Raw genomic sequence first — 23,226 nt, forward strand, 5'->3', positions numbered from 1 at the left:
AAATTTAAATTAAATAGTGAAATTATTTTGAGTTATTCTAGAAATTAAATTCATTATATTAAATTTAGCTCTGTCTGTAACTCTAATCAATTTCCCTCTTCCGTCCAACATTCATGATTATGAATCAGGATACGTTAAAAATTGATTAAAGTAATTTAAAATAAAAATGCATAGGAATGTTTTTATTATAGAAATACGATAACAATAATTTATTGAGAGTTAAATAGTAAAATGCATATATTAATAGCTGATATTTCGCACGCGTATGCAACGCAAACATTAATATTTGAACGTGACTTTAATGAAATGTCGAAGATATTGATTACATTAATAATATTATTCATATTCGTGGAACACGTATTCATATTCACCTCACAGTTTTCATTCGTAGTAAAAACCATAAAAGTTATTCCTGGTCGTAAAGTTCGGTCAACACACCCTGTATATATCGCGTCGTGTAGAGGAAGGAAGAGAAGTCTATCCGATAATTTTAAATGCCGGACGCACGCGCTCGTGCCATACGTGCCCCGGTTCTACGATCAAGTCGGTCTCTCGTCGCTCCGAGAGGGGCGAGAGGGAGGAAAGGGAGAGGGGGAGTATTCTCGCGGCGACGTCTTGGGCCACGTCCCGAGAGAAATCTTATCGGATATCTATGCCAAGGTGCCTACCAACGTCTGCTCCTGAATGGATCCCCCGAGTGGCGGCGGCGATGTAGGGATGGCTTCTCGACTCCTTCCACACGAATCGGCGGAATTCTTCGGGAAGAAGCCCCCTTGCGGGACGTCTCTCTCTCGCCCTTCCCGAAGAAAATCCCGTCGCGACGAAACCACCCCTCTCTTCCCTCCCTGCGCGAGATCTTCGAGACGCAATCTTAGATTAAGGTCCCCTACTCGTCGCGTACATGTGTAGCCTCGTGCCAATTCGAGTTCACACGTGTTCGCATGCACAGGATGTCTCGAAAGTCCCCCCCCCCCCCCGGGTCGACGAAAGGTTTCCTCAACATATTCAATACTAAATGGATATCTTTTTCCTATCGAAAGATTCTCAAGAGAGAGCGTTTAATCGCCAGCTCCAGACTTTATTAAATCTCTCTCAATTTCATCGACTTGTATACGTATCCAGATTACAACATTCTATGCTATATTTTACATGCGTACGCGCACGCGAGCGATTGAACGCAGCATCGACAGACAGATTGCTCGTTACTAGACGCAATTGGTTTTCAAACTAGTTATTAAAGAGTGCGCGCGCGCGCACGTGCGTGATTTTCTCTTCGAGCAATTTTAAATTCAGCTTCGCCGGTCGCCCGTAAAAGGGGGTGATTGATTCGAAAAACGTTTCGAAATATCGCCGAAATATATCAACGAATATGGAAATAAACCGAACGTTGGTATGGAAAGTAAATAAAAGCATTGCGACACCGCGATAATTGCGACAATTCCTCGCATGCGCGCAAAATTACCATATCGCGGCAAAACTGTATAATTATCGTCGCGTGATATTTAGACAATTCCAACGGGAAATATATGGCAGGGGTAATATGCCGCCGATACCCCGCCGATTGGCTATCTCATCGATTCGCGGTATCGCGAAATTTCTCTGTGCGCGAGAGGGCAAATCGAGTTTTCAAATTACTTGCCGCTGGCAGTCGTTATTTCAACGATTTCCTTTAACGTTACGCACGCTAACGGACGATGCACGATTAATTTACTCTTCCGCGAGAGGTTTATGCGCGCAATAAAACAAAAGAAATTAGTGATGGGATAAAAAATTGTAGTTGTAATAGTAAATAAATCACAGAGAAATCCGAAATTCGGGAAAAATTGTATCGATTAAGATTTTATGGAAAAAATTTTTTTAAAATCATTAAACTTTCGCGCAGTTAAATATTGTTTCCTATTCCCTACAGTTTTTCCGATATACGACTCATCGGAATCAATACAACTTCGGGATATACGCATTTGTATATCCAAATAGTAGTACAAAAATAAACAGAATTATTTTTAGTTTTCGCACAAGCTTGGTATATTTGGAGAAAAAAAATTTTTTATTTTCCAAAATCTACGATATTATTCGAAGAACTATTCGCAGAGATAAATATTCTGCTTCAAACTTATGGATAAAAAACTAATTGAAAAACGCTAGATATATTTTGCCTTTATCTAAGAACGATAATGAGTTAAGACATGTAAAAAAATTGCGTCTCAAATCGAATATTGAAAAAAAAAAGCGGAAGAGAAAAAGGGATTCGACGAATATAAATTTCGTACCCACATTTTTGTCATGACGCAAAAACCTAGCTTTATCTAACTTGACTCGAGCGTTTTCGAGCCGGATGCTGGCTGCAGTACGCAATATCCCAGGACGAGCGATCGCGCCGGGAAAGCACCGTACGGGTTGACGTACGGTCGCTCGGGGTGTTAGGATTCACCGCAGTTAACTACCCGCAGCAATAGCAGGGGCGGAGGGAGAGGAGGGGAGTTAACTCGGCGAAACGGGAGAACGGGGAGGGAGTGATATCCGGTAACGTATGCACCCATCGTCCGGCTTCCTAGCGATGCGTTACCGCCGTTTCTTGCACCCGGTTCGCGCCAGCGTATATCAATGCTCCCTTTGCCCGACAATAATGGTCGTCGAGAAGCCGCCGCCACCCCGCCGATGATCATACCACCGAGTGTGTAGAAATTGAAATCGGTGTAATTCCGGCGAGCTCGGATTTCGATTCGCAGCCATCAAGATGTCTTTTAAAATTGTTTTATATAAATATAAATATATTATTTAGCATAAGTTAATTTCTCTTTGTTAAATAATAAAACTATCATTTTGATTTATTTAGTCTCCTTCAGATATCGATTGAAATTGTAATTTTTGTATGTTGGATTTTACGTGTGAAACTTATATTATCGAAAGAAGGATATTGGAAGGTTTCAGTTAAGTAGCTTTAATTTATTATTCAATTGTTATTATTATTTCATTTAATTATATTATTATTTAATTTATTATCCAGCTAAGTAGCTTTAATTTATTATATGATTAGAGTATAACGATACAAATTAAAGATTACGCGATCTCGAAATAAGCGCAGAAGCCATCCGATCGATCCGTTCAACTTGTTAATCATCAATGACACAATGTAAAGACCATAATAGACGTTATAGTTTGTAACGGGCTGACTGTAATAAATTTTGATTTTTTCCTTGGCTATTATGCTATTATGCTATCGCGAAAATTCACCTCGTTGCAAATTTCGATCCGCAACGACGCGACGTCGCGACGCGTATACAGCCGCGTGGAAATTGCGAGCGACCGGACATCCCATCGGACACAAGGATATTGAGGTCGCCTACTTTTCGCACGAAACCGCATTTTTATCAGGGTGTCCCCAGGGTGACCTGGACAAAAATATACTCGCTGCCGCGTCGTATTATTCGCCATGTGGTGGCTTCTGGCTATTTCGCTATTTCGTATTTTTCGCAGCATATGTGCAACAGCGCTCTCACAGATAAAGAACGAATTTTTAAATTTGATACTTGAAAAATGGAATTAGATATATAAATTAGATATAGAAGATTCCACGCGAGAGATGCACGCTATTGATACCTCATCACCTTGATCTCCGAGAGATTGTGTAGCTGAAATAAAAAATATCCGATTTATTATTATGATTAAATAAACTATTTTTCATTAAAAAAATTCTTAGAGGTTGAAGAATTTTGCAGAGATATTTTGGGGAAGTAAATTATTCAAATATTCCAAAAATGGATCAATAAATGATGGCTGAAAAAAAATAAAACATTTTAATTTCGAATTAACTGTGTAATTCGAGCTATTCAAAAACTCAAGTTAGATTGATAGATGACTGTTATCTATCCAGATAATTATTAAACTAAATAATACTACTGATCTTACGTTCAGGATTTTAAATAAAAATTTTTCAACGAGAGATTCATTTTATCAGAAGCCGAAAGTTACGAATTATCGCTACTGAAATGGTATATATATATTTCTACTATAATTCGGTAAAGCTACAGTTTACCGTTGTGGAAGCACAATTATCTCCCTGATCAACTCATTTAACGATTAAATATTAAACGATTAAATATCGAACTACATTCGGTCTGGTCGCAATTAACGAATTAATTAGACCGTGCAACATTTGCTCCAGTTTCTGATACACTTTCTCGCGCTTTTAATTAATTTCAGTCTCTTCCAACTCTGCGCGCTCGTTAGCATTAAATGTATCATCGTTATAAATATATCGTTAAATATGTAAAAGTATAAAATCCGATTAATACATATCTGCATTACGCACAAATTATCTTTGTCGCCGTCTTCGCAGTGCGCGATGTGCGCTTGCGGAGCAGTTCGTCGAGACTTCCTGAAGTGTGAAATTGTCACCGAATAAAATTCTCAGATTTTCGCCGACGAGTCGTGAAATACTTTTAAGACAGAAAGAGGGTAAGAGAGGTACCGTGAGGGGGCAGCAAATTCCCGAGTTTAAAGTTTCTTGCAAATCAGGTGCTCCCGCAGTCGGTGGTTGCCGGATTTTCTGGAACGGTCCGCCTACGATCCGGAAGAGCAAGAAAGGAAGGGAGCTGCAAGAAGAAAAGCTGAAAGTTAGAAATAAATGCAAAGAGCAGCCGCTGTTTCTTTTATTCCGCCATTTCGAGGCGCCCCTCGCAAGCGAATCACGAGCGATGAGGGAATAAATAAAGAATATGGAATAGAACGCAAAACTAACAATAAGTTATTCAATTTTGATATTTTGCCAAAGCATGTGTGTGTATGTGAGACTAGAAAAATAAAAAAATTATTCATTTTCATTATCCATTAAAATTGTACTTTTATTTATTATATGATGACGGTATTTATTATTCGTCTTTCATTAGTACGTATTAATTACAATAAACAGTTTAAAAGATTTGATCTCAGGATTGCACTTCAAAATTTATATATTATATTTATGTAGAATATAATAAGTTTGTAGTAAGACTTAATTTAGGAAAAAGAAAAATATATAATCATGAAATTAAATTAATTAATTTTTTATTTTTTATTTTATATTTAAAAATATATAATATTTTCTTTAAAATTAATTTTAGAAGTCGTGAATTCACTCCACATTCTTCTCTCTCTTTTTCTCTGAGAATTATGATTTATTATTATTATTATTTATTTTTATTAATTATTTTTTTTTTCGTATATTTTAAGTATCGCTTTTGCGGATCGTCCTGTGCGTTTTAAACAATCTCCAACAAGCTTACCTTGAGACCCGAACCGTTCTTAATCTCAGATCACGTCCTGAATCATCTGCAATTTCATAGATCTCGGCGAGTTCGCACGAACAAGGGGCGCGGTATATTTCGGGCCAAGATAAAGTTACGGAGTCATAAAGAGAGCGAGATCGCGGTTTCATTTCGGTCGTGATGGATGCGCGGCTTGTCGCGACTGTTGAATTAAAACGGAGCGAGATAATTTCGCGTGAGGAAAAAAGGAGCATTTCGAAAATATACGTCGTTTCGGCTCGAAGATATTTCGCTTCTCGCGCTTCCGTTATTTAAACAAAAAGAAGAAAACGCTATCCTTTCATTCCCTGTCTCCGGATGTTATGAACGTGCGGATGTACGCGTCTTTTGTTGTGTTATCATTAAACTTGCAACCGCGCACCTTTTCTTCTTGGTCGCTCCCCCTCGTATCTTTCCCCCGCACCCATTTCCCCCGTTCGTCTTTGACGCTAAACAGAATAAAAGTGGCGGAAGAAAAGCGGGTAGGGATAAATAGGGCCGAAGAGAGATGCGCCCTGAGATACGGCGTCGCCTTTCACCCTTTCTTCCCTCGCCTTTCCCGTGCTTCCAGATGGGAAAAAAGGGACGGAAGAAAAAAGAACGACAAAAAAGTGCATGCATTTTTCCGTTGTTCCTGTTCCTTCGCGGTTGCAAGGCGGCAAAGTGAGCGACGCGGAGGAAAGAGGGAAGGAAGCAATACGGCGGTGAATGCGAACGAGACGCATCGTTGCCCTTTTCCTACTTTGCTACTCTATTTATCTAGGATTCCCTTCTCTTTTCCTTTACCCTTTTCGAGTACTTTATCCGCCCTCTCTTTTCTCTTTTTGCAATCTTCATATTCGAGTATTTTCTTCTCTCTTCTCTTTCGTTTGAATCTCTTTTCTCGTACAATGGCAATGCGTTGTATTAATGTGTAACATATTCTGTTGAAATACAGAACTCACAATACGTGCAATAGATGACGATAAAAAATATTTTAAAAGAATTTTGCTTCCGAAAAATTCCCCTTTAGATTTAAATTCTTTTCTCTCTGAATCACATTCATTTTATATCTATTTTGAAAAAATTAAATACTTTACGCATTCATTTTGCATATACGTCATAGATTAATTATTAATTATAAATAGAGCATACTACTTTTTTCTGCTTGGTAAATCATCTATTTTTAAAATAATAAAATAATTTTGAGAATGTATTATTTGCAGTTTTCACATTTACCTATGATTGAGAAGAATTCATTTATATTCATTTATACTTTGTGTTTCTCCCCTTCACTATTTCGTCTACATTCCTTGAATCATTTGCACGCTTCTTTCTCCTTTTCTCACTCTCTCTTCCTTAGCCATCTTCAAACTATTCCTCGATTCTCATCTGATCTCATTCAAATCTTTGCTCGCTACTCGTATTTCTCAGTCACCCGGTCGTTTTCCTCGCTCTTGGTTTCGGGCGTCACGTGACGCCGACCAATGCTGTTTGCCCGACTCGTGCATTCGCATTTTCCTCACGGGTCAGCGAGCATTCGATAGTGCCCGTTCGAACTATATCCTCCGGTCGGACCGAACTCGCCCTCTCTTTCTATCAACCAGTCGATTCTCCGGCAGCTACCGCGCTACTCGCGAACGCCACCGACATACCTCGTTCCACTCGACCCACGAGAATTGGAAATCAATTTAGGAAAACGGTAATAAACGGACGCCGGCGTACGGTCCGTGCCCCGGCGTACGCGGTCCGAATCGCGCCGCTTGCGGGAATCGTGCGGCTTTCGAATGATCTCTTCCTATGTTCGTCGACGACTCGGCAAAAACGTTGCGCGCTCTCGATTTCCCTGTAACTTTTCTCTGTCTCTTTACGCGGTATCACTTGCTCGAGATAAAAACGCGTTCGTGAAATAATTATTTGTAGACGAATCAAAGGAGAATTCAACATTGAGCGAAGCATACTTGTGAATCGTTATGAATAATGTAAGAAAGTGAATCAAGCACGTGACAAGACGATGTTGCTGGAGGAATTAATTGTAATATGTGTAACTCTCATGAAGCATCTGTTTGTTATGAAATTTTAAGACTACGAAAATTAAAAAAAGGAAGAATAAAAACCGCGCCAGAAAACATAAAGAAATCTCTAAAAGGATTTAGGACGAAAAAGATTTTACTTGTAACTTATCGACTTATTCAACTCTTATTCGAATTCTTTTCTAGGCGCGTTACAGGTATTTACAGTCTTTTGTATAGAGTCCTGTTAAAGCGGCGCGGCATAAAAAGCCGCGGGAGAACGAATTAACGAGTCTGCAAAATCTCACTGAAGACTCATTAACTTCAGCGCATCGCGTACCTTCCGGACGCTAGCTCGGCTCGTTCCGTCAGCCAGGCGGCATGGTATTACGCTTATTTGAATGGCCGCATTTACCCGAGCGTCTCGCGAAATGAGTGAGATACGGCACGCAAGATGTACCGCGCGCAGTACGTTATATGGCCTTAAACCCCGCAAAAAGAGGATTTTCCGCGAGAGGAATGAGGGGGGATCCTGCGGCACACTTTCCGCCTTCCTTGCTGCGGACCACTTCGCCGCGTAATCCTCTGAATGGTCGCGATAGTAACCGGAGAATATCCCTTTTACTCGCTTCATGCGCCTCCGTTCGCACTTTTGAGTAAGGAGGGAATTCTTCGAGCTTGAGAGGAAACTGCTGGAAAGAGCTTTACGGATTGCCGTCGACATTGACTGGGTAAAATATGAATATAATGCCCGGGATATATAATTTGCGCCCTCGCCTTACACGCTCGCTTTTACGTTATCTTTCAACATTTTTTGAAAAATCAACTCTGTCCGCGTTTACCCTTTAATCCAATAATATAATGCAACGGAAAGATGGGAAAGAAATCTTTCGGGATTATCGTTCTAAAGCCTTGTTTAATATTTTTATTAAAATAATAAATAGAAGTTGTATTCGATAATTTATTCATTTATTCATCATCCATCGATCATGAATTAAGACCAAATTTTTTAAATGTAAAATTATTTCAATCTCAGCTACTTTTAATTCCTCATTTGTTACTCCCTCGTAAGCACGTGCTTTCTCTTCTTCCTCTCCCTGAATTCTGAAAATACAATCTACCTGAGGAAAGAGGCAGAGCTAATCATACCTCCTCCAGACATTTTCCTTGGTGAATTTGCGCTTCCTGCGGTGGTCTTATGATTCATTTGCAGTTTCCCTTCCGCGCGTTCCATCATCATTTTCCCACCTCCTCGCTTTACCTTTGCATGGCGCGAGAGGGATAAAATTGAAACAAAGCGCGACCGATCTAATTCCATCCCTAACGAAATTTCGCTCGCCTCCCGAGGTAAGATAAACGCAGCGTAAAAGTGCCGTCTCGGCTAAGATTCGACAAATTGAAAATCATGGCTCGCGCCGGATAAAGTTCGAAAATACTTGAGCTAACAAGAGATCATCAGGAAACACGCTCCTTGGATTTCTTCGTGTAACAACGAAGCACATTTCGACGCTGACGTTTGTCTTTTCCATCTAGCATGTAAAATATCATGCTAAGAATATTAAATGTGATCTTGTAAGCCAGTTTTTAAATTATTTTAAGTAAAGATTGTCTTTGAAATTTTTTACGTGAGACTAAATTTTGCTTGTTATATTAGTTTTTTAGTTGACGAATAATTTATTATGTTTACAAATTTCGAGAAATCCATCTTGCATAATCAAGTATATTAATATCTTTTTTTATAAAGAAATTTATCTCTTTAAATAGTGAATATCAATTGTTAACTAAAGAAACAAGGAAATTGCACAAGAGCGATATGAGATAAATTGATTTCCTTCCGTTCCATTTCTTGTCTTCTAGAAACCATCGTTTATTTCTGTCGATCTCGTCAGCAACGTCGATAATCCGTCGCGTTTGTCTTTAAGGCATAGGCGGTAATTTCACGTCGGAATGGAGTCGATCTATTTCCGGTCGTCTCGCACGTCTCCCACGCGATTTCAACCCTTCAGAGAAGAGTATTTGGCCGGTTGCGGGAATTTCCGGAGAAATTCTTGAATACCGGCAGATCCATATGGCTTTGCGAGAGAGAGTGTGCAAAGAGAAACAGCGAGTCGAGAAAGGGAGGGGGAGAGAGAGGGAGTCTGAGGTGGAATACGGGGATGCTGGAGAGATCCTCAGGTGGAAAGAGAGGATCTGGAGTACCGAAGTGCCGGAGTGGAGTGGCTTAGAAATATATAGGCTGCTCGGCGTAGAACCGACGGCAATTTTTAAACGCACGAAGGAGATATTTTTTACACGGCATGCATTAAGACGGATTACAGCGAGAGGCTGATTAAGGTACCGAAGCATTATGGATGTGTAACCGTTAATTTTTAATCTTTTAATTCTATAAGATCTCGTCTTTCGAAAGAGAAATTAACATTTTTAAAATAATTTTTGATCAAGAAAATAGCGAAAAAATATATACATACCTGATATGAATTTTCAAAAATATATAATATATTTCTACTATTCATCAAACCTGTCTATTTTATTGCTTTCGAGCGTCATGTATATTTTTACCTGTTTGTAAAAATGTCGTCTCCCTTTTTTCGATAGATAAAGTTAAAGTTATATCCTACAATGACGTCGCGTGCTACATTTCGTGCGACAGGCGTCTATTTCGTGCGACAAAGTGCCGATAGCTAGTCCCTAAGGTGAGGTAACGTAACCCTTATTCTAACGTAATCTTTTTGCCCGGTATACCACAGCGAGCCCTTACACATCGTGAGCATGTAGTGTAACGTTTATTTCGCCTTATGTAAATTCTCCGTAAATTGTCGGCTCGCACATGAGATCTTTCCCTTCGCGCTGATATCGCGATGATCCTACCTTCCGAGCACGAGAATATCTACACAAAGACAAATCCACGTCTGATAGCGATGCGATTACATTAACATCTCTTTCTCAACCGACGGAGGTTGGTAATTTGTAATCAACCATTTGTACGAAAGTGTTTTCGGGTTTACATTTCGAGCGTTATTTTTTTTTGCTTATCTCGTGAAAGTGATGTGCAGATTAGAGACGATTATATAAACAGTTACATATGGAATAAGAGGTGCTATTCCGTGTTTGTGGAGGATAAATCGTGATTATGAGGTAAAAATCTTATACGAGAAATTAAAACGTTTACTTTCACATTAGTATTTCCGTATTTTATTTGTTTACATAAAAAATTCTATTTCTTTATTTTATAAATTATGCTGTAATTTTGATTGATTTTTATACATCGATGTAATTAATTCTATTTAAATCTTAAAGCAGTATAAATAGCTTGATTTATAACGTTATATTATTCAGTAAATAGCTATTTTCTTTCTTAGAGTAACTTTTAAATGGCAAATACGTTTCGACGGCTATTGAGTGTAACCGTTCACGCGGATTACGGAGATTATCTAAAGCTCTTGTTAAAGTACACGGTAATTAATCGCCAAGACAAATTGCTTATGCTGTCATTAATGCGAACTATCGGGATTATCCGGAAGTTCTCGCGCTGACGCACGCGCGGGTTAATTAATTGTTGCAGCAAAAATCCCAGACAACAGCATCATCCCGTCTCACCGCGTTATTACACGATAATGGATGATTAAAAGTGATATTTTCAACGTTCTTAATGTAAAAAAAATCTTGAGCAAGTAACTTTTAATAGCACTCTCTATGTACACGTATTGCAGGTTAAAAATCGTGATAAATGTATAAAAGCGATTAATCAAAATTGATATAGCTTGCTCCTTTTAATGCGAAAATGTGTAAATTTTATAAATATTATTCAATAAATATAGAGAGCTAGTTGGCATTTCTCTTTTATGCAATCTTGTTATCGCAAATTTCTGTAGATTCTAAGAAGCTTTTGCATATAAAAGTAGCCTTAGTTTTAGACATCTGTGTTTACGAGATTTTCTTAGTGCGCCGAAATAGATGCCGACAACGAGTTCCACGTTCCACCTCGAGAATTTTCTCAAAGTATTTTATTTACGAACGAACCGGCAATATTTTCTGTTTCAACTGCTGTAGAGATTCTACGGAAGTGAATATGCTTTCTCCTCGCTTTCGTATATTTGGATCTAGTAATTTTGAAACGCATAAATTTCAAATAATATTTTATTAAAATATAACAAAAATAAATAATTTTCTCATTAAAAGATTTATTATTTCAACGTTAATTTTTTTAATTTTTAAAATCTTTATCATTTACTTCTCTTTGTCTTTCTGTCTGTATATGTGTGTGTATTTGTTATTACAAATATGTATATTATTAAATAATCGATTTTAATAAAACTCAGTATTTTTAAAAGTAGTCAGAAAAATTAAGAATCGGGGAATCTTCAAAATATCAAAATCTACAAACATATCAATTTGACGAGTCGTGAAAATTCGGAATTGCATTATTGACGGCAGTCTTATTACATTAAAATTAACAATTGTAATTGACATGACGTTCGTTCGTTTGCGCGCGAGCGCTGAAAGGGAAGCTCATTTCGCAAAATTGGGGAACTTGTGCGACGCGACATCTCGCTTGAAATTATATATTCCCGGACTCCTCTTCCCTCGGCAATAACTAATGAGCCGCCTGTCATCGAAAATAATCGATGCCCTCGCGTTATGCCTTCCAAAGACAGAACGCTCGCGACTCTGTCGATTTACGAGCCGGTGATACGTAGGAGCACATTGACGAGGATGGAACGTTATAGCGTCGCCTTCTTCGACGACACGACGACGCGACAATCAGCTGGTGCAGTCAGTCTTGCAAGTCTTCGAGTAATTCACATTTCCATGCAAAACTATACTCTCGATCATATCCACCCCAGGTTCGTGTCCTCATCAAAGGCAGCTGTCTCTTTCTCTCTTCTCTCCGTTCCTTTCTTTAGGGTTCGTGCCTTATTCGTATTCTCGTCCGATTCACGCGCTCCGCAAAATTGTAAGATTCATTACGGAATTACAGCGCGATCGAAACTGATTGTAAGTTTCTGTGCGAATAGCGATATCGGCAATCGGATCTTGCCGGCGCAATCTAAACAAACGGTGAATTGGAAACAATTACACTTTGGAAATAATGAAACTACGTTAATGCAAAAGGGGCGACTTGCAGATGAAAGAAAAATTCGAAGTTTTCATTCGAGTTCAAAATTTTATTTATATTTTTACACCAATTCCTTTGAACTGAAGGATTTTAATAATCACAATAAAATGCTAATTTATTAATTGTGTTCAACATATTTTCGACATGCAAGTCTGTAATAATATTAATTGAATATTGAGCACAAAGATCAGAACGTTTGTAATATTTTAATCATCTATCAATAAATTATCTGCTAAATTCGAACATTATAATATACAAAATTTGTATATATGAAAAAAATGATGTATTGGACACGAATACTTTATAAATGCTCAGAGAGAGAAACATCAATTTATTCCGAGCGTTATAAGGACATAATTATTTGTATCCAAGAAACGACATCTCTCGATAGGGAACAACGAGTCGAATCCCGATTTCTAGTCGTGGTCCTTCCTCGATTCTCTCTCCGTTATCCTCCGTTCTATTCGTGAATCCTCGGGTTAAGTAGTCAAGCTTCGTCGTCGTGTGCGACAAGCTTTTCGAGCGGCCGGCTCGGGATAGACTTTTTGCGGCGAGTTACTCGTGCGGGGCACGAACCCTGTTATCTTCGGACGTGTCGAGTTACCTCGTTAACCAACAATGGTTCCAACACGAAGGCAGCAACCCCCTAACGTCGCACCGCCCTCGCATTTCTCTCTTTCTTTTTGTAACCTTCTCTCTCTCGCTCTCATTCTCGCTCTCTCTTTCTCCCCTATATCTTGCAATTCGAAGCGGCAACTTTTCACTTTACGACGCCGCGCATTACGTGCGAACGGACGCAACTCGTTACGCGAAAAATGAACTCGCGGCTGCTTGATGGCCCCTCGCCCCGTTATCGTTTCATTCGCATCGACGTCGTCTTTCACGAGCGCCATCGGGTCGCGACGCGAATCGAGCAGAATGTTCGCGACGTGAGGAACGTCCGTTACTTCTCAATTCTAGAGGCTATTCGTTTTTTCTGGGTTTTTTTTCCGAGAGGAAAAACGTTTTTTCGTATGCATTGTAATCGCGGAGAAATTTTTCTTTTTTCCGTGAGAATCCGCGAAATTACTTTCGCTCTTTTCTCTCGGCAGAGAAATTTTGAGAATAAAAGAGATGAAAAGGCTGACTCAACTAGTTTTTTAACTATAGTTTTAATTAAATATATTTTATCGATAGATTTTGCAGTCTTCAGGTGCAAATAGCAGTTTTGAGAAAAAAAAGGAAGATGAAAGATTTCTGTTTAGAAATCTTTTCCTCAAACAAATAAAAATATAAAAATAGCAAATCCGATATGTTTTCTAAAATATAATATAAAATTTTTTTATTTAAAGACAATATATTTTATCGACAGAATTTCTAAATTTAAAATAGAGAAAATATAAAAATTTCTGTTAAAAAGTTAGAGATATCTAAACTCGTTACTATTTTTCGAATTTTTGGATTCAGTTTAGACTATAGATATCTCTTTGAAATTTACAGTTGCGCGTCTTTCCTCTATTTTACACATATATGAGAAAAGCGCGAGAGGTGCCATTTTAAAAATACGTTCCTTCGCAAAAACAGTTGCTGTTCTGTAGCCCGCTTTATAAATTTACATTTCGTACGCTATGCATTAACGCGCGCATTGTTCTGATCTGATGTTTCTTTCAAATGGCAGCAATGTATTGTTTCCAGCATGCTGTGTTTCGTATAGTCGGACACGAATGATCGATATGATAGCAAAAAAAAAGAGTTTCGCAATAACGAAACTGATATTATTTGCAATGTAATTATTTTATGCAGCCGCTTATTTTTCTGTGAAATCTAATATCATATATATCACGATGGAATAATCAATAACCATATTACAATGGCTATTTTTTCTCCGAAAGATTCATATAAAATGTTCGCGTATAAATTCAATATTGAATTTTCAAGAGTATTCACAAATCTTAAAATAAATAACATTTATATTAAAAATCCATTTATAAAATTCTTTTGTTTCTCAAAATAAGCAAGATTTCAAGTGATATCAAGATTGGCAGCTCGGTTATGATCTCATAAAACATATCTGTATCACACATAATACAATAATTTTTCATCTCTTCTTGTTCTTACCGGCCAATGGCATATTTAATGAATAATTAACGTCGATCGCGTTTGTCAGTAATCACGTCCGAGCGAAATATTGTCGCCCCCCCTGGCAGATTGAGTGCATTATTCCGGCTCAAGCGCGTCATTATTCGCGCAGATGCCATCCATCGGGATGCAGCCGGAAAATTATTAAGTATGCGCGGGCGACAGATTGAACATTACATTCCCATTACGGGACTGTAGCGGTGGCTACCAGTCGCGGGTCATTAATCTATGCGCGCCGGCGTTACCTCATCGTCATGGAAAACGTCGAACGAAACGAGGGACTGACAGGTCCTGCATATTTCAGCCTCCGCTTTAGGTGCGCCGGCTCTGGAGAATCGACAATCTAGAAAACGTTTACGCGTTTAAACGTACATCCGAAACGCCCGGTTGTTGTCGATGGCGTTCACGTGGGGCTAATTGTTTTTGTGACGTAATTGCATTGGAAAAACTGTTTTTCACGATCGACCGATTATTTCGAGTTTAATGATGACGTTGGTGGATTATGGATAAATCGCGTGACCGAAGAGCTTCCATTAATTAATTTTGCTGTCTTGTGGAAAGTCATAAATGTCTTACGAGGGAACCTCGCGAATTAGAAAATTCTGATTTTGATAAAACTTTGCACATATATAGGAAAAATAAATAGGTGAATTTAGAAATTTTCAATTACGACCCGAAAACGATTCTAAGGGGTACATCCCTCATATGTAGAGCGAATCTTTGCTTTTCTTGGTAGATTTTTGAAAAATAGTTTTTCAATCTATCTTTGAAAAAAATTATTTTATTAATGTGATTAAAATTATTTTTACCATGAAACTTTTATACGACATATTTTTTGATATCTCGAATATTTTTGGGGATATATCGAGTAGCAAAAAATCGTTTTACATATAAGGAATAGTTTTCTCTTAGACTCGTTTTGGGCTGCAATTGAAAATTTCTGTATTCATCTATTGTTTTTTCTCTCTTCTATATGTGTGTAAAGTTTCACCAAAATCAAAATTTTGCAGAGATTCTCTTAATCTTCGCCCGTCTTCCGTGTCTTTAACTAGCGCAGATTTTTCGCGCAAATCGGTGCAACAACAGCGACGATTTAATACATGAATCTCGTACATGGGACTCTCCACGGGATAGACATGAATGTAAATTATAGGCGAGGTGTCCCTCCTGTATACAGATAGATTGCGCTTTAACGATACGCTTTAACGTATCTCGGCGTGTTTTAAAAAATGTATCGCGCGACCCTTTGCGCGAAACATTCCACGAAAACAGGTTTATTTTTTATGACGAGGGTGTTGCACGTACGACCGAGAGTCTTCTGTCGCGAATAAAACACGACGACCGACGGCGTTTTTCGCCGCGGGGAAAAGTGCGGAGTAACCTCGTATTTGCCAACGCAAATTGCGACGCGTGATCTCGTCTGCGGCGACCTGGACGAATTTCTCGGCGCCACGGAAGTCAAGGGGCTGTAGGGACCTGCGACCGGAGAATTGTCGTTTGCGTCGTAAAAAATACGAGAAAAAGCGACGAGAGCTTTCGTGAAGAAATAGTACACATATGATAAATATTTTGACGTTTATATTTTAATAAAATATTTTTTGATATTTTCTTGTTATGTTATATGTCTTGTAAGAAACCACTCAGAAGCTTTTCTTCCTTGCAAATATGCTTACATTTATTTACAATCGATTGAATTTATTTTATATTCATACTTTTCTAAAATTCAAAAATGATTTTTAATTATAATTAATTATATATTATAAATAATTTTTATTCCTTATATATGCGCGTAATTTAATAAAAGAAAGTCGCATCTATATATTTTCGCACCGTGTAAAATTATTTTTATGAAATTGTTCGGCGATAGAAAATCGACGTATGGAAAAAATACCGCCGAATAAAGAATAAAATTCTCCTTAAGAAGCAGCGCGCGAGGTACATATGTATATATATGCGGGATAATCCGGTGGTAAATTTTCACCAAAAGTCCCTTTAGATAGGAGCGAACCAGCGCGCGCGTGATTTTATAACGAACAAGCTCGTGGCGTTCTTTTAGATATTTCATAAATGTGCGCGGTTAACAAATATTTGCCGTCGTCAAAGTCGTCCTCGTATGTAAAATTGTAACGTCAATAGGACTTCGTCGCAAGACGTTATACTCGGTGATTACATCGACACGAAATGTTGGCATCTTCTCTTTCTCGTGCTCTCCTTTAAGTCGTTGTCCTTCCTCCATCCTCGACACGCGGAAGCATTAACCGGAATATCCGTGCGCACCTGTACCTTTCGGGATTGTACGAGAGAATCGTAACGTCGTTTCAACGGAGCGTAGAAGAGAAAAAGAAAGAAAGAGAGAGACGGAAAGCGCGTTCTCTATCTCTTCCGGGAGAGCTTTCGCAGTTTTATTCCGTGGCGAAGACGACTACGTCGTGCCGAGTGTGACACGAAAGCCATCGTTATGCGATCGTTCCGAGTGGATTTTACTACTACTATTACTACCACTACTATCGAAAGTCGTTGAATGCGTTTTAGTGACTGTCCGCGATCTTATTCACATTTGATGTTCGCGTTCGGCGATGAATGCGAGCGGAATGCCATAATCAGGCGTTAAAATGATACATCTATAAGGTATTCATTATATGTTTAAGATATCGTATGAATTATCGTGATAGAAAAATGTCACGTACAGAAATAAGCAAGAACTTAAATAAAAAATCGTCAGTAAAGAAGGAAGCTTTTATGAAAACAAAAAATGTAAAAAAACATATATATAATGTATTAATAAAATATATATTATATGAGAAAAATAATAAAATGCGAATACTGATTAATAATAATAGTAATATAAATTTAATCAATTAACAGAGGATATGTGCCTTCAAATTTCGCGAATTCCGCGAATATCATTTCATGTTGTAAGATATTTCGTATACTTGGCATGGAATAAAGAGATTTCCTACCGTCGATTATAATCAAATAGTCGTTGGACTATCTACACCGTCATGACGCCTCTAGTATTCATATCTGGGTTGGATCGACGCCAAATCGAGAGCTCTCAAACGTTCATCGTAAACAAGCCGCCTAAGATTGATAACACTTTCATGTGCCACTCTTGACTGACAATCTAGTTTTTGTCCGTATTTTTTTTTCTTTACGATTTCCTCCCTTTTCTCTGCTTCGACAATTCGGGATGACGTAAAATGCGATTGGAATCGCGCACGGTAAAGTGCGATGTGTGGATGCAAAGAAACAATTCTGAAGAGAAACAATTCTAAAAGAAAAATAAATGTATATCTGTGTAAATGTGAGATATTTTAAAATTGAAATTTAATTGAAATTAAATTTATAAATGTTCAAATTTATCACTCTTTAAAATATTTACCTGAACGTCAGCCTTATACTTACGCCATTTTTAATTACGAACATATTTTTATAAATAATATTATATAATTATATAATTTTTATAAATATATTTTTATAAATATATTCATACACACACACACACACATAAGTTCTGAGAAAAAAATTATAAACTTGACTAAATATTTTCAACTAATTATTATTTTTTTAATTGAAATATATTTAAGTATTTAATCGAAATACTTATTTAGTCAAGTTTACAATTTTTTTCAGTGTGTAAATATTATAAATAAATCGATTTACTTTTTAATAATGTTTTCTATTAATTTTCTGCTCGCTGCCTTCGAGATTATGTTGTCTTAGAAGATTTAGGTATCTTATATTCTCCTCCTAACTTTTCTCCCTCTTCCAAACTTCTTCCTCTCCTTAGGCTAAGGATAAAGTTTAAGGCAAGAGTTTAATTTAGGATAATTCTTAAACTGACTTTTGCTCTAAACTTTACTCTAAGCTCAGAAAGCAAATTTCCCAATTCAACTGTTAGATCTCTTGCCAAACTTTGATATTATATAGTTGGTTTTGCCGAATTAATCGAGTAAAAATAATTATTAGTTTTGTTTTTTGTTTAACAAAAAACAAAACTAATAATTATTTTTACTCGATTAATACGTATTTGCATTTTAAATACTGTTTGCGAATCGCAATTGCAAAGAAAACATCGGAAAAATTTCTCTTCATTTTTTGTACATGTTATCGTGGACATCATGATATCGTTTCTTCAGAAATATCAAAGATATCTGTTGCTGACGAAATTACATTTCATCGAGGAACAACGTGCCATGATAATCATTGATTTAAGCGTCCTATAAGTGTATAATTGAACTTAATTGTTATCGCTTTAAACTTTGCAATAAACGTTCAGTCTTTCCGCTTAAATTTTTCAATATTTTCCCTCTATCTGCAACACACATCAGAAATAATATCTAAATTAATTTTGCCTAATGTCATCTATCTGTCATCATTCTAAAATAAGATACACAAATGATAAATATAAGTGGAAAATAAATGATGATGATCATAATCAATTTTTAATTAATTTTTAATTAATTTTTAAACTGGACCGATATAAGTTCGATGAACAACGGTGCTTTTGCGAGTTTCTGAATCTTTCGCATCGAGACGCGGCACAAAATGAACGAAATGCGACTAGTAACGTCATCGGATTTTTTTTCTGCTCCTCGCTCGCGGATAACAATCTCGGCTTTTGCGGAATTGCGGCCGTCCTCGGCCATATGAACCCGGTCCCCGACATCTTATTTCCGCGCCGACTGAAAAATGACTGGTAACTTCCTCGCGCTTTTCACCCCCTCCTCTACCTCGTCCGGTCGCGGTCATCGTTTTTATCACAGGGCAAGGATATAGAAAAAGAGACTCCGGTCGACGTGACGCAATCCGTGACGCTACATCAGCCGCGGCGACGAACCCTCATGGAAAGTACCAGCGGGACCTATTTTCGCGGATATCGTTCTTGCGGGATAAGCGAGGTTTTTTCAACGAGCGAAGAACGAATGGCCGGGATTACCGTCGTAGACATCGCGTATCCTCTCGTCAGTCGAGAGTGGATCCATTTTCGCTCCCCCACGTTCACGTTGATCTGACAAAACGCGCGCAATCCCGAAATTACATTCTCCAGATTGATACTTTGAATTATTGTGATGCCCCTGTAAAGTAGCGGCTTTAAATTTCATCCCATAGTTATTTTTTTAATATATATATATATATATATATATATATATATATATATATATATATATATATATATAATTCATACTAGGCTAAATAATTATAAAGATAAAAAATATGGGATAAAAATACTGATATTCATATTTTCTTCTGAAAGCGAACTCACAGTCTATTACTCACAGTTTATTATTAGTCATAAGCAAAAATGTTATTAAATCATCTACACTACTTTAATCGTATATTCCAGTTTTTGATTAAACGCACTTTTGAAATTTATCAATTTATCTACGATATATATATTATAAAAGTTGCTACAGATTAAAAACATATAAACCTCAAATAAAGGATCAGATATATTTCAATGTTTATAATTTGGTTTTTTTTTAATATTTTTGTTACGATATATAAAATTTATGTATGATGATTGCATAAAAATTTAGATACCTATTTGAAGTTTTTTGTCATATAAATAAATTAATTTTAATATCGCGCATTAACTGCTTAATTGTAAATTTAATATCTCATGGATTTTCTTGCTTTATATTTATCCTATAATAATTCGATTGCGATTTAATTGAAATACTCGGCATTATTGGTCCATCGGCTGTCCGCAATTAATCTGCTTTCACCGCTTTTTTCGCGACCCCCGGGAGGCACAAAAGAAAATTCACCGCGCATTTTCCGCAATCGATCACGTGCAGCGCGACGAAAGACGTGACTTTGCGCGCGCGTTGATGATTTCATTAACCTTTATGTACTCTTATAATTATCTATTTTTTATTGATTATCTGTGTATTATAAATTTCTACTTATAAGTAAAATAATGTCTATTTATAAATTTATTTTATTTATATAAAAAAATTATTCTATTTATAAATTATCTATTTTTATAATTATCTTATCTCGTGCTTGCGGATATTACGAGGATTAAAAACACAATCTCGCAGCGAATTACCTCGTACTCGAGATCGTGACTTTTTCCTTCGTCGTTTCCGCGGAATAACTTTCGGGCGATGTCCGTCCAATCGATGAGACTCTAATTCGGCGTTAAGCGAACTCATCCGCAATGCGAGTAGGTACCTCATGTACGCTCGCCTCGCTAAACTTTAATGCCTCGTCTCGATAACCGGCAGGCACTCGCGTACTCGAGAGCTTCCGACTTAAGTACCACTAAATCGATTACGGGCTTATGGTTGTAGCGTTCCACTTCTCTACGTGTCATCGGCATCCGGCGTCACCATCGTCGTCGTCGTCGTCGTCGTCGTCGTCGTCGTCGTCGTCGCCTCCTCGTTTCAATTCGCATTTCATTACGCGGCCGGAATAACCGGCCCTGCGTTCTAACCGGATTAAAACTTGAGATTTCCCAGCCGAAGAATAACGAAACTTTCGGTTCCGATACGTGCGCATCGCGATCGAGAGATTTAGAGGGAATTTCAATCAGCCTGCTGTCAATCTCTCCGTTTATTTTCGATGAGAGAGCGCGCGTTTTTCCGCGCTTGATTCCGCAATTTATTCCGCGTATTGCTTGATTGCTCTTGAGACGCGACGCAGATTATCGTGAGCTTAATCTCAACTTGCTTTCTAGTGCCTTCTCTTACCTAGGCATGCTATTTTTTGCATTTTTTCTTGTCCATTGTAAAAAAGTGCCTTCTTTCCTTTCTGTACATTTTTTAATTAAGTTTGTAATTTTTCAGATAGTAATGTATGCAAAATGTACGCAAAATGTGAAATTATAATATGAAATAATATGAAAAAGGCAGTGCTTTTTACTTCAGTTATTACTTCAGTTTATGCGGTTTTATCTCTCACTCATCACCATCCAACGTTATCCTCAAAGACCTATCTTTTTCATCTTACATGTGCTTTATAATGTCCTTTTTAAGAGATGCAAAAGGTGTTTCGAGCTTTTAGATCTTTCTTTTTCCAAGGAAATCTCAGTTTCTCACATGTCCTTCCTCAGAGCAAAGTTCTCAATTTACATGCTTCTCTTCTACTTTTTAATTAGCTTTTTGTGAAAAATATAAGGTAAAATCCCTTTCTATTTTTTATACATAGTATACGACTTCTCATGTAGATTATGTTTAATGACATTTTTATGAATATATACGAAATAAATCGCGATTCAATTTCGAGACAATAATAATAAACATCGTATCATACACGATTATTGTGTTTATTTTATTTGTTTGTAATTTCCCTTTAACTTTCAATGATGAGAAACAAGAGATTGATTGAAAAGCTGCCGATCTATAATTCTTTTTTCTTTTATTTAAATCAATATACGCGACACAAAAATACATGTGAGAAAAATCGAGTCGCAGGTAAATTTCGATAATGTAAAGACCTTTAAAAATAATCATTGATAATATTACTAACGACTCAATTAAGCATTTCTTTCGGTTCGTAATTAGTAGAACCGGTTGTAAATATATCCCGCGGACTGAGTGAATCGCATCTGTGTTGAAGCTAAAACTTGATATGTTCTCGATGAGAGATTCTATCTATTCTTAATTGCTCTGTCAAAGATAATTCCGAGAATTAATATCGTCGACGAGAATATCATACGAGAATATCATCTCAAATTACAAGCCCGCCATTGCTTTGCGTTCAAGAGCCATTTGTAACGCAAGAGGGTGGGTAACAATAATGTTGCTACGTAACCCAGTAAATGTATGCAGACGAGATCCAGTAAACGTTTTTTGACCAAGATGTACCGATTTCGCATCCCTTTCGAAACACGACCAACAATGCGGCTAGCGAGCTGAGCAATTGCTTTTCCCATCTCGAAGAAGCGATAAAAACCAGCAGAAATAACAATTCTTATCGGAAAAGCGTCGAAGCGGGGAAATTAAATTTCTAGCCGAGATAAAGTTGGATTTATTGAAAATTGCTATGGACAACTTAATCAAGCGTTTCTCGCATTTCACGATGAATCCGCAACAATAGATGCAATAACGATCGCACTGAACAATCATTCGTTTGGCCACGCACTGTATCATCTATTTTGTTTTATATAATATCTCTTATATTATTCAGGGTGTCCTATACGAAGTTGCTCAAGTTAATCAGCTGTTATTTTTAAACGCATATAAAAGAATATCAATCTTAATGATATATTTTCGAGCCAAATCTCTCGGAAACTATAAAGAATTTTCAAAGATTTTATCTTATAAATCTCTATAAGATATTTTGCACATCGTCAGAATATAAAAAAATACCGAATTTTCTTACAGCGTTTTCGAAAGAGTCTTCATTTGAAAATATACTATAATATATCATTAAGATTGTCGACATTCTTTTAACGTTTATTAAATGATAAATGATCTTTAGTACACATGTAAATAAAACTCTCCTAGTCAAATGTCCTCTATTAGAGGATACTTTACTTATCCTGCTCTCTCTGTATGCATTTGAAAATAACAGCTGATTAATTTCAGCACTTTCCCGTGGGACTACATTCTCTATAAAAGACGACGCTCTACGGAACTTTCTTCTAAGCGTCTTTCCGTTACGTAAATCCAAGGTACAAGACCAAGAAGCGCATAGGTCAGCCACGGTGGCATTTAAGTCTGTTTCTGCAGGATCGCCGTTCGATAGTACCGTCGTGTGCGTGTGC

At 37.3% G+C, this 23,226-nt stretch overlaps 1 protein-coding gene and 1 long non-coding RNA gene across 4 annotated transcripts in view; one reads left to right on the forward strand and one right to left on the reverse strand.

Moving 5' to 3' along the window:
- The window catches only part of Vn (membrane-bound neuregulin protein vein), a 325,672-nt gene that overhangs the window by 94,674 nt on the left and 207,772 nt on the right, over positions 1–23,226 (forward strand). The gene's annotated exons all lie outside the window — the stretch shown is intronic.
- Positions 2,847–23,226, reverse strand: part of LOC145976441 (uncharacterized) — a 135,109-nt gene continuing 114,729 nt past the window's right edge. For both annotated transcript variants that reach the window (XR_014440236.1, XR_014440235.1), the window contains exons 4-5: positions 4,472–4,595; positions 2,847–3,632 (exon numbers count right to left, since the gene is read on the reverse strand). This is a non-coding gene — a long non-coding RNA (uncharacterized LOC145976441). The remainder of the gene's footprint in view (positions 3,633–4,471; positions 4,596–23,226) is intronic.

This window comes from Camponotus vicinus, unplaced genomic scaffold (genome assembly GCF_025532165.1).
Source record: "Camponotus vicinus isolate PSW18456_S1 unplaced genomic scaffold, iyCamVici1.0 SCAF_8, whole genome shotgun sequence".
NCBI classification, from domain to species: Eukaryota; Metazoa; Arthropoda; class Insecta; order Hymenoptera; family Formicidae; genus Camponotus; species Camponotus vicinus.